We start from the raw sequence: 12,662 nt of genomic DNA on the forward strand, positions 1-12,662 counted from the left end.
CATTGGTGAAAGTGGGGTATTAAAGTCCCCTACTATGATTGTGTTACTGTTGATTTCCCTTTTTATGGCTGTTAGAATTTGCCTTATGTATTGAGGTGCTCCTATGTTGGGGGCATAAATATTTACAATTGTTATATCTTCTTCTTGGATCGATCCCTTGATCATTATGTAGTGTCCTTCTTTGTCTTTTCTTATAGTCTTTATTTTAAAGTCTATTTTGTCTGATATGAGAATTGCTACTCCAGCTTTCTTTTGGTTTCCATTTGCATGGAATATCCTTTTCCATCCCCTTACTTTCAGTCTGTATGTGTCTCTGGGTCTGAAGTGGGTCTCTTGTAGCCAGCGTATATATGGGTCCTGTTTTTGTATCCATTCAGCCAATCTGTGTCTTTTGGTGGGAGCATTTAGTCCATTTACATTTAAGGTAATTATCGATATGTATGTTCCTCTTCCCATTTTCTAAATTGTTTTGGGTTTGTTATTGTAGGTCTTTTCCTTCTCTTTGTTTCTTGCCTAGATAAGTTCCTTTAGTATTTGTTGTAAAGCTGGCGTGGTGGTGCTGAACTCTCTCAGATTTTGCTTGTCTGTAAAGGTTTTAATTTCTCCATCAAATCTGATTGAGATCCTTGCTGGGTAGAGTAATCTTAGTTGCAGGTTTTTCTCCTTCATCACTTTAAACATGTCCTGCCAGTCCCTTCTGGCTTGAAGAGTTTCTGCTGAAAGATCAGCTGTTAACCTTATGGGGATTCCCTTGTGTGTTATTTGTTGTTTTTCCCTTGCTGCTTTTTATATGTTTTCTTTGTATTTAATTTTTGACAGTTTGATTAATATGTGTCTTGGTGTATTTCTCCTTGGATTTATCCTGTATGGGCCTCTCTGTGCTTCCTGGACTTGATTAACTATTTTCTTTCCCATATTAGGGAAGTTTTCAACTATAATCTCTTCAAATATTTTCTCAGTCTCTTTCTTTTTCTCTTCTTCTTATGGAACCCCTATAATTTGAATGTTGGTGTGTTTAATGTTGTCCCAGAGGTCTCTGAGACTGCCCTCAGTTCTTTTCATTCTTTTTTCTTTATTCTGCTCTGCAGTAGTTATTTCTACTATTTTATCTTCCAGGTCACTTATCTGTTCTTCTGCCTCAGTTATTGTGCTATTGATCCCATCTAGAGTATTTTTCATTTCTTTTATTGTGTTGTTCATCGTTGTTTGTTTCATCTGTAGTTCTAGGTCCTTGTTAAATATTTCTTGCATTTTGTCCATTCTATTTCCAAGATTTTGGATCATCTTTACTATCATTATTCTGAATTCTTTTTCAGGTAAACTGCCTATTTCCTCTTCATTTGTTAGGTCTGGTGGGTTTTTATCTTGCTCCTTCATCTGCGGTGTTTTTTTCTGTCTTCTCACTTTGCTTATCTTACTGTGTTTGGGGTCTCCTTTTTGCAGGCTGCAGGTTCATAGTTCCCGTTGTTTTTGGTGTCTCTCCCCAGTGGCTAAGGTTGGTTCAGTGGGTTGTGTAGGCTTCCTGGTGGAGGGGACTAGTGTCTGTGTTCTGGTGGATGAGGCTGGATCTTGTCTCTCTGGTGGGCAGGTCCATGTCTGGTGGTTTGTTTTGGGGTGTCTGTGGACTTATTATGATTTTAGGCAGCCTCTCTTCTAATGGGTGGGGTTGTGTTCCTGTTTTGCTAGTTGTTTGTTATAGGGTGTCCAGCACTGTAGCTTGTTGGTCGTTGAGTGAAGCTGGGTGCTGGTGTTGAGATGGAGATCTCTGGGAGATTTTTGTCATTTGATATTACATGGAGCTGGGAGGTCTCTTGTTGACCAGTGTCCTGAAGTTGGCTCTCCCACCTCAGAGGCACAGCACTGACTCCTGGCTGTAGCACCAAGAGCCTTTCATCCACATGGCTATGAGTAAAAGGGAGAAAAAGTAGAGAGAAAGAATTAGTAGAAGTAGGAAGAAAGAAAGAAAGAAAGAAAGAAAGAAAGAAAGAAAGAAAGAAAGAAAGAAAGAAAGAAAGGAAGAAGGAAGGAAGGAAGGAAGGAAGAAAGAAAGAAAGAAGAAAAGAAGGAAAGAAGGAAAGAAAGAAAGAAAGGAGGGAGGGAGGGAGGGAGGGATGGTGGGAGGAAGGAAGGAGGGAAGGAAGGAAAAAAGAAAGAAAGAAGGAAGATAAAGTAAAATAAAATAAAGTAAAATATAATAAAGTTATTAAATTAAAAAATAATTATTAAGAAAAAAATTTAAAAAAAAACAAAAAACGGATGGATAGAACCTTAGGACAAATGGTGGAAGCAAAGCTATACAGACAAAATCTCATACAGAAACACACACGCTCACAAAAAGAGGAAAAGGGGAAAAAATCATAAATCTTGCTCTCAAAGTCCACCTCCTCAATTTGGGATGATTCGTTGTCGATTCAGGTATTCCACAGATGCAGGGTACATCAAGTTGATTGTGGAGCTTTAATCCACTGCTTCTGAGGCTGCTGGGAGAGATTCGCCTTTCTCTGCTTTGTTCTCACAGCTCCCAGGGGCTCAGCTTTGGATCTGGCCCCGCCTCTGCGAGTAGGTCACTGGAGGGCATCTGTTTTTCACTCAGACAGGACGGGGTTAAGGAAGCCCCTGATTCGGGGGCTCTGGCTCACTCAGGCTGGGGGGAGGGAGGGGCACGGAGTGCGGGGTGAGCCTGCAGCGGCAGAGGCTGGTGTAACGTTGCACCAGCCTGAGGCTTGCCGTGCGTTCTCCCGGGAAATTTGTCCCTGGATCCCGGGAACCTGGCAGTGGCGGGCTGCACAGGCTCCCCGGAAGAGGGGTGTGGATAGTGACCTGTGCTCGCACACAGGCTTTTGGTGGTGGCAGCAGCAGCCTTAGCATCTCATGCCCGTCTCTGGTGTACACGCTTTTAGCCACGGCTTGAGCCCGTCTCTGGAGCTCCTTTAAGCAGCGCTCTTAATCCCCTCTCCTTGCGCACCAGGAAACAAAGAGGGAAGAAAAAGTCTCTTGTCTCTTCGGCAGGTCCAGACCTTTTCCTGGACTCCCTCCGGGCTAGCCGTGGGGCACTAACCCCTTCAGGCTGTGTTCACGCCACCAACCCCAGTCCTCTCCCTGCGCTCCGACCAAAGCCCGAGCCTCAGCTCACCGACCCGCCCGCCCTGGCAGGTGAGCAGACAAGCCTTTCGGGCTGGTGAGTGCCGATCAGCACCAATCCTCTGTGCGGGAATCTCCCTGCTTTGCCCTCTGCACCCCTGTTGCTGCACTCTCCTCTGTGGCTCCGAAGCTCCCCGTCTCTGCCACCCGCAGTCTCCACCCATGAAGGGGCTTCCTAGTGTGTGGAAACCTTTCCTCCTTCACAACTCCCTCCCACTGGTGCAGGTACCATCCCTATCTTTTTGTCTCTGTTTATTATTTTTTCTTTTTCCCTACCCAGGTACGTGGGGAGTTTCTTGCCTTTTGGGAGGTCTGAGGTCTTCTGCCAGCGTTCAGTAGGTGTTCTGTAGGAGTTGTTCCACATGTAGATGTATTTCTGGTGTATCTGTGGGGAGGAAGGTGATCTCGGCGTCTTACTCTTCCACCATCTTCCCCTTGTCTCTGCTATTGATTCTTTCTAGTGTATTCTTCATTTCAGTTATTGTATTGTTCACCTCTGTTTTTTTTTTGTTTTTTTTTTTTTTTTGCGGTACACGGGCCTCTCACTGCTGTGGCCTCTCCTGTTGCAGAGCACAGGTTTCAGATGCGCAGGCTCAGCAGCCATGGCTCACGGGCCCAGCCGCTCCGCGGCATGTGGGATCTTCCCGGACCAGGGCACGAACTCGTGTCCCCTGCATCGGCAGGCGGACCCTCAACCACTGCACCACCAGGGAAGACCTCCACTTCATTTAGTTGTTTTTCTGGGGTTTTATCTTGTTTCTTCATCTGGTACAAAATCCTTTGCCTTTTTGTTTTGTCTGTCTTTCTGTGAATGTGGTTTTCCTTCCACAGGCTGCAGATTTGTAGTTCTTTTTGCTTCAGCTCTACCCTGATTCATATCAGCAACTCTGCCCTTGAACAATTGCTGTAAAACTCCTCACCAAATTCTCCCAGGTTGGGACACACAGTTATGAGAAGCATGAACCCACTGTATCCCCCTTTGCCTGGCAAAACAATAAAGCTATTCTTTTCTACTTCACCCAAAATTCTGTCTCTGAGATTCGATTCAGCATCAGTGCACAGAGGCTGAGTTTTCAGCATTAGGTGTTTTGTTCCCTTATCAGTTCTCCGGCTGGACAACTGCCTGCCATGTGGAGCTCCTGGGTCAGTTTCCAGGGGTGGCAGGCTGTATTGGGTGCAGCCTGGCTGACTTGCACTGGTACCTTTTCCTTGTCAGGAGCTCAGCTGGGCTGGAGAGAGCTGAGCTGCCAGGTGTCAGAGTAGCTGGTTAAGTCAAGTCACAAGGAAAGTAACGCTTAAGGCTTTAATCATCCGCTGTGATCCTGTAAGCAAGTGGTGAAGCCAGAGAAAAGTGCCGCTTCCCCATTTCCCGTTTTCCCTTCTGGACTGGCAAGCCGGCTAAGGGTCAGCACAGACGTGCAGAGCAGGTGTGATCATCTCACTGCTAGGGGAGCACTGAAAAAGAATGGGCTTGGAGGGGAGAGAGAAAGAAGGGCCAGGATTGTAAAAGCACTGGACCCTGAGTTGGAGAAAAGTGCTTCAAGCCTCCCCTCTGCCTTCTCTCCCATGAAGAGGTCTCAGCAGAGGCACTGTGCCACATCCTGCCTCATAATTTCCTATATAGGACCAATAGGAACACTTTTCACTCCTAATCAACATCTAACCAATTGTTGGGGCCCAGGGTAGGCAGCCCCAAAATGTGCCTCAATGGCATATTGATTATTTTGAATTAAAATTACTTAAGAAATGACCAGTGCAAGAGATACACTCTGACCCTCCTTTCTGTCTCACTGAGAGCAGGAAATAAATCACTCATGTGAACGGTGCCCTGTCTGCATCTGGAGGTAAAAGGGCACCCTTTTAGCCAGAGCTGAGGAATTCGGGCTGAGAAGCCTATATAGACAAACTTTGTTACTTCTTTAATTTACTACCCTAAGCCCAAACTCTGTTTAGATTCTTCACTAATTAAGCACTCAAGGCCAGATTTCTCTGCCCTGTCAGTTCCTCACAAATTTATTGTTTCTTTTTCTAAAAAGTGTAAAAGCTGCCTGCATTCTCCACTTCTTAAGTCCCATTTCTATGAGACCTCCATATGCATGAATTAAAATGTTTCTCTCTCTCTTGTTAATCTGTCTTGTGTCAATTTTATTAGTCCAGTCACAAGAACACCAGAGAGGTGGAGGGGGGAATGTGCCCCTTCCCAACACAATTGGGATGTTCCCTTGAGCTGACCTTCTAAAGAGACCCCAGTGGTCCCCTGCTCCCCTTCCTCACTACCATGGCCTTAGTCCTGAGCCCAAATCCTCCCACCTGAAAGATAATCAGCCTTCCACTGACTTTCACAAGCATTCAGTAGGGGACATTGGGACTGGAATGGCATCAGGTGGCAGCCCTAACACATCCTCCATGACTTTCCACTTCTGTATGACTCCTTGCATGGAGAAAACATAGCAGAAACCATGACTCCTTACAGACTCCGTGTGCACTTTTATCTCCTACAAACAAAGAGATCAAGTGAGGTGCAAGTGGGATCAGCAGGGCCCTGGGTTGCGCACCCCCTGTGGGTGGTGGGATGCCAACCACAGGATAAGTGGGCTACCGCTGCCCCTGTCTTTGCCCCATTCAACTCCACCCCCCTCCTCTCAGCCATTACTCCCACACAAGTTAAAGATCCATGACTTGACAATAGGGCAGGCAACTCTCAGTGGTAGTGATTCCCAGAGGGAGGAGATTTTGTCCTCTGCAGAGGGCATGATCAAAGGGCCTGGCGATATTTTCAGGTACACTTTCCTAGATATTCCAACATGCCCCCATACCCCCTCATCCCCTCATCATAGCTGCCATCACTGACAGGAGTATCTTGCCTAGATGTGTTAGAGGAAAAAAAATCAACAATGTTCAGATTATGGGGAGAGTTTTTTGAATTAGACATAGAACTGGTTCCTATCACCTCTATCTCCATTTCTCTCTTTTCGTTTCTAGACTGCAGGTCCAGAAAATGAGTCAGCTCAGCTGAACTCCTAACACACTGCTACAGTGAGCAGAGACGTCACTGCCATTCTGGAACTGCCAAAAGCCTGGAGTCTGTGAGACAGTTTGGAGGAATGCTAGTGGATCGCTTGCAAGAATCTGAAGGTCTAACAGCACATTGCCAATGGGGTTTAGGAAAAGCTAGCAGATTCTGTGAGGCATTCTTGGAGGCTGCCAGTGGATTGTTCATGTAAGCTTTTTAGTTTTCAGAGGGAACATTGATCCATCTCTTTAGCCCCTGACTCCGTGGCTGAGCTCCACCAAGGGGTAGGATCAGAGGTGCCATGGAGAGGGGTCAGAGAAGGCTGGGGAAACAGTTCTTGAACCACTGCTTATGAAACCTAGTCAATGGGACCAGCTGTGGTTAAGGGGAGGGGTGTCTTTGTGAAATGGAGCAGGACCCTGTGGGGCCTTCCCAGGACAGATTACCCCCCTCTCCACTATGCCCTCAGCCTGCCTTTTGTCTGAAGAAAAACTTTAGTCAAAGAATAAGTTTAATTAGAGAAGTTTTAAAAAAAAATCAGAAGCAAAAGAAAGCGGTCAAACAGGACCAAATAAATAACAATAGTTAAGTCATTAAGCAAAGTCAAGGACATTTAGTTCCCCCTCAAGGGCTATAGATAATGTTCTGAGCCATATCCTTTGAGCTGTTTTGCAGGTACTGAAGCCCCCACCAGGTAAAAGAAGTTAACTACATGATGACCAGACTGTAGCCGTGACCTAAGCTGCCACAATTCTAAGAACTGGCCCCAAGAAAATGGGAACAAATCGACCCTAGAACTCAAGATTAACTATACTTAAAACAATCAAGATGATTCTCATCAGACCACTTCATGACTAATTTTAAGATGACTGTCAGAGCTGAAGCTGACCGTGCTGTTTCTGCATGTAGCCCCTTCCCTCCTCCTATACACCCCTTAAACTCACCTTTAAAAGCTCTTGCCCACTGATTGGCAAGAGGGAGTCGGCCTTTGGACATGAATCCACCTCTTGCCCCTGGTTGCTGGCCTCCTGAAAGCAACCCTTCCTTCCTACCAACACTGGCCTCTCGAGTATTGGCTTTAGGGTGGCCAGCAGCCAGACCTGAGTTTGGTAACACTTGTGAGCCTAGTGACTCTAAGCAGGTCTCTGGTGCCCATAAACACCCTTGGAGCAAGCTGTTGGAACTTAGAAGATGTAGTTGCCCTCCGGAGATAATCTTGCTAAAGCTTGCAAGGGAGAGTGACACAGTGTGGGATAAGTCCCCTTCCTCCTTCAGAGGGCCTGACGGCTGCCCTGCCAGGACAACTGAAGGCAAGAAGCAGCCACAGCTTCCCAGGCATCACACCCTCCCTTGCAGGGAAGTGAGCTCAGCTCAGTCCTGCATCTGTAGCCCACTTGGGGTTCCCAGCAGCCAGGAAAGAGCTGTTCACCTGGCCCACTGCACCACCCTCTCCACTCCTTTTCCTCCCTGGATAACTTGGACTGTACTCCTTGTGTGTGTATCCTGCCTGTCAAGCCACTCAGCCCTGGAAAATGTTCAGGTATTCAGATCAACTTCAACTTCCTGGACAGAACTGTGAGATGCCTGAATTGATGCCAGGGGCCAGGTTGGAGATTCATTCAGAAACTTAAGGAGGACTGACTTTCTGAAGTAGACCTTAATGGGCTATGAGACCTTTACCCCTGGCTTGGTGACAGTTGGAACTCATGGCTACTTTTGAAACTGAGTCCCCCTAAAATTGAGTTCCCTTGCTGAGTTTATGATTATCTCTCTATCCAAAATGGTATTCCCTTGCTGTTCTTCCCTGACCTCAATCCCTTTCTTGTCCCCTCAGACCTCAATACTGGGCTAACTGAAGGCTAATCAACCAGAGTCAGATGACTCAGATTGCTGTTGTCAATAACATCATTAATGTACAACTCAGGTTGTTTCTCCAGGGCAAGATGATCTCACAGGAACCACCCTCCCCACTCCCAACCATGGACCACCTGGCCAAAGAATCAGAAACTGGAAACATCCTGACCCCCGAAACTATGACCAAGAAATGTCACAAATGTCTCAAGGCAATGGTTAGTTCCAGACTCTTTGTTCTTCCCTTTAAAAACACCTGCAACTCAAAGGCCAAGTTGGGGTGAATATGAGGTTTTCTCCCACTCCCATGCTTGGAACCCTGTAATAAACCTTTACTTTGCTGCAAACTTCTGCTGTCAGAAGTTTGCAGCTGGGTTTTCTGTCCCTGGGCACACCAGCCTTTGCTCAGCAACACTCCAATCCGTCAGGCAGGCCTGGTCATCTGCATGGAATAACCTCAATTTTGGCAATCGTTGGCTGTTGACCCAGACTAATGAACCAATCTTGTCACAGCCCCTCAAAGTCTAACCTATTGAGATCCAGGACAGGGTAGCCCATGTTTCTCAACTGAGTCCTGAAAAAAATCAAGGAGTGATCTGGCTCCAGACCAAAAACTTGTGTGGTTTATGAGGCTCGACCACAGGCAAGCCCAAGCCTTTGCCTGGAGGCCTCAGGAGGAAGCTGCCCTCCCCACACAGACTGGGACAGGCAGGCTTGGCAGTCTCCGGGAGCTGTAGTAAGCACGCTGCTCCCTTCAACCGTGTTCTTGGGCATATTTGCTTTCCTAGCTTGGGTGTCCTCATTTGGAAGCCTCCTTCTGGGCCACTACATTTGGTCTTTTTGGTTGTAGGAGATAAAAGTGCACACTGAGTCAGTAAAGAGTCATGGTTTCTGCCCTGATGTCATCATAGATACAGAAAGTGGAAAGTCATGGAGGATGTGTCAGGGGCTGCCACTTGATGTCATTCCAATCCCAATGTCCCCCTACTGAATGCTTGCGAAAGCCAATGGGAGGCTGATGATCCTTTAGGTGGGAGGTTTGGGGCACAGGACTAAGGCCATGGTAGTGAGGAAGGGGAGCAGGGGACCACTGGGGTCTCTTTAGAAGGTCAGCTCAAGGGAACATCACAACTGAGTAGATGTAGATTATGAGTGAATATAAGTGAGAAAGACACTCTCAGGTTTTCCTATGTGAGTGAACCTGGAGTCAATGGGCACATTATGGACATTTAACTCTTTATCTCTAACATCCACTCCTTACAAAAACATCCTTAAAGAGTAAGAACTGGGTCATCTTCTCTGAGCTGTCTACAACACCTAGCTGTTTGGACCACTTAGAACAGAGTCATTATATGCTTCTAGGATGAGCTTTTAGCCTTACACTCCCATAGGCATTGGGGTGGATGTTTAGCCCCATGAGCTTGATAACTGTCTCTGGGGCTCACTGAAGGGTGCAGAATGCGCTCCCCAAGATCCCCACATCTGCTTGACCCTGTCTACAATAGAGGCTGTGCCCCCAGGGCTTAGCTCCTGTGTCATCAAAGTCCAAAGCATGGAGTTTGGAATAAAATTTAACCCTCAGGACACATTTATGCTTTTGCATCCTCTCTTGCTTAGTACAGTAAGTCCCATACATACGAATGAGTTCTGTTCCAAGAGCATGTTCATAAGTCCAATTTGTTCGTAAGTCCAACAAAGTTAGCCTAGGTACCCAACTAACACAATCGACTGTATAGTACTGTACTGTAATTGGTTTATAATACTTTTCTCACAAATGATACATAAAAAGCAAACACAAAAAATAAACATTTTTAATCATACAGTACAGTATCTTGAAAAGTACAGTAGTGCAATACCAAAGCTGGCATACAGGGGCTGGCATTGAGTGAACAGGCAAGAAGAGTTACTGACTGGAGGAGGGAGGGGTGGTGAGAGATGGTAGAGCTGAAGGATTGTCAACAATAGGAGATGGAGGGCAAGCTGCAATTTCATGTGAACTAACTTACGTGATTGGACATGCAAACGCACGTTCACATCTTTGAAGTTTGAAACTTGAAGGTTCGTATGTGGGAGACTTACTCTATATTTACTGTATATTTATTTATGTCTTAATGTGAATATAGTATTAACCCCTTTTGAAAAACAAAATTCAACTGAATCAATTTTAAAGCTCTCATTGGCTCTATTTTACAATTCATGAATTGGGCAGCATTCAATCTAACAGATAGAGAGGAGCTCTGAGAAATTGCACAACATTAAGAAAACTTTTATAGGCAAAAGGGGGTGGGACAAAGAAGTAATACTAGGCAGAAAAGCAGATTGGTTATTGCAAGTTTACTTTCCTTAGGAGAATGACAGGGATCTATCAAGCAGATGACTTCACTGGTGATGATCAGATGATTCTTTGTTGACTGGTTTAAGATTCCACTCCTGAGAGAGCAGAAACTGTAATTAAGTCTCAGTTTGGTGAGGTGCGAGCTTAGTAGATGCAACTCCATGTTGGGTCTTGTTTGTCTTGTTTTTAACACCCTTTTGAAATAATTCATAAGATTTATTAATACATTATCATGAATGATTTATTTTTATTAACAAACAAACAAAACAGAGTGAAACAAGTATAGCCCTATAAGGGAAAGTGTGAAATGCAGTGAGAGTAAACCAGCTGGTGAGAAACTAAGGTTTTTGCGGTTTATGCAAATATTAGGAAAATGGGTCACTGCCAATTCTACCTCACATTAAGTCATATGCCACAAGATAATTTCAGTTGTTTTGCTCCTCCCTCAGAAGGCACTAAGAAGAACTCATGCCTTTTAATAAAGCAGGCTTCTATAAAATGTCGATTGCTTTTTTGTTTTTTATAAGCATTTTGCTTTATCAACAAAAATGGAGCATCCTTTACTGAGGCGGCAGATAGAGTCATTGTTCTTATCTGCACAGGCACTCAAAGTGGGAAAGGAGATAAGAGCCTAGAAAGAGGACAGTGGGAAACAATCCTGAGAAATTCTGGGTTAGGCTTGGATGAGACTTGAAAACAAGACCAACACCTTCATAGATGTCACACATCATGCCTTTTCCCTGCGTAATCTTGTGCTTCTCCTACACTGAGGGAGAACGTCTGTTTCTCTGCTCCCTTGAATCTGAGCTGGTCTGGGACTGCATTGACCAACAGAATATAGCAGAAGTGACCCTAAGCCAGTTCTTCACTTAGCTTTTAGGAGGAGTGGTCATTCCTGATCTTTCCTTTTGGAAACCAGCCACCATGTAAAAAGCGAAACCACCTTGAGATCACCATGCACAAGAAGCTCACAGCATGTATAGAAGCCATGGAGAAAGATGTCACATGGTGAAGTCCTGACCTCAGCCCAGCCCAGCAACCAGCTGAATCCAGCCAAGTGAGTCACTGGTAGGTGTCATGTGAAACAGGAAAACCACATTGCTGAGCCCTTCCTGAATCATGAGCAAAGTAATACGGTTGTTTCTAAGCAAGTAGGTATTGGGGGTATTTTGTTATGTAAGCTCAAAATCAAAACCTCTAGCTTCAGAGAAGATTGTCAGATAAAAATCCAGTAAAGCTAAGTATGGTAAATTCTGGGCTTGTTTCTTCTGCTCTGTATTGCAGGGGGCTATAAACCTATGAACATTCCAGTTTGCCTGGCCAGCTGGATTCTGATTAGGTTCAGTCACTTGGAGATACTGACAGGAGTTTGGAAGGTAGGAGGAAGGGGTAATTTTTCTTCTTCTCTTTTCGGGAACAGTGACTGACCCCAGGCTCCAGTGTCTTTGTCATTTCCAACAGAGGTAACAGGAGCTGTCCATGCACTTCCGTAGTACCAGCAGCTGAGGCAGTGCTGTAAATAAGTACATGCTTCAATAGTGGCCACTGCAAGTGGCTGAGTAACTGCAGACTTAGCAGCCTGGGTGGTTCTGGCTGTATTATCTTCAGACTCCAAAATGTCAGCAGTAAGATGCTCCTAAGTCTGCTAATACCACTTCATTCCTCTTTGCTCCTCTATCCCTTCATCTATTAGAAATTCCTGCAGTGTTTTCTATTGTTGAGCTAGACATCCACATACATAGTTTTTGTAGCCAACAGTGCTTTCAGGAAACAGACACTCAAAGATGAAAAGTTGAGATAGATTATCTTTCCCTGGGCATAAACACAGTAATGACCTCATTATCAGTTGAAAATGAAATGCTGGTAGTTCATATATGCAGTAATAACATATTTACTTAAATTATAACCTGGCATTACCTGGAATAATAGGTCTATTGAAGGTAAGGTATTCAATCAACTACAGTGATGATGGGATGGCTATTTCTGATTGCACTGGAGAGTTACCTAAAGAAAATGAGTTACTGAAGGCTTTAAACTCTCAACTCAAGATATGGTCAGAGGACTAGAGATCTGTTACTGTGGTCCTCAGGCAACCCATTATCTTTTATAGAAATAAGTAATAAGAGGTACAGCTGAAAATCATGCCCATAATTTGATTCTGCAAGTTGCAGAATTACAACATAAGTTAGATTCATAGCGTCTCCATATCACTTAAGTGAAACTCAAGGTAGAGATTAAGAGAGAATGGAACCCCAATGCATGGAGTGGGGATATTTGATTTGGCTCAGATGAACAGAGAATTATAAAGCCCAAATTTCTTTG

This window comes from Leucopleurus acutus (genome assembly GCF_964270905.1).
Source record: "Leucopleurus acutus genome assembly, chromosome: 1".
NCBI lineage: Eukaryota > Metazoa > Chordata > Mammalia > Artiodactyla > Delphinidae > Leucopleurus > Leucopleurus acutus.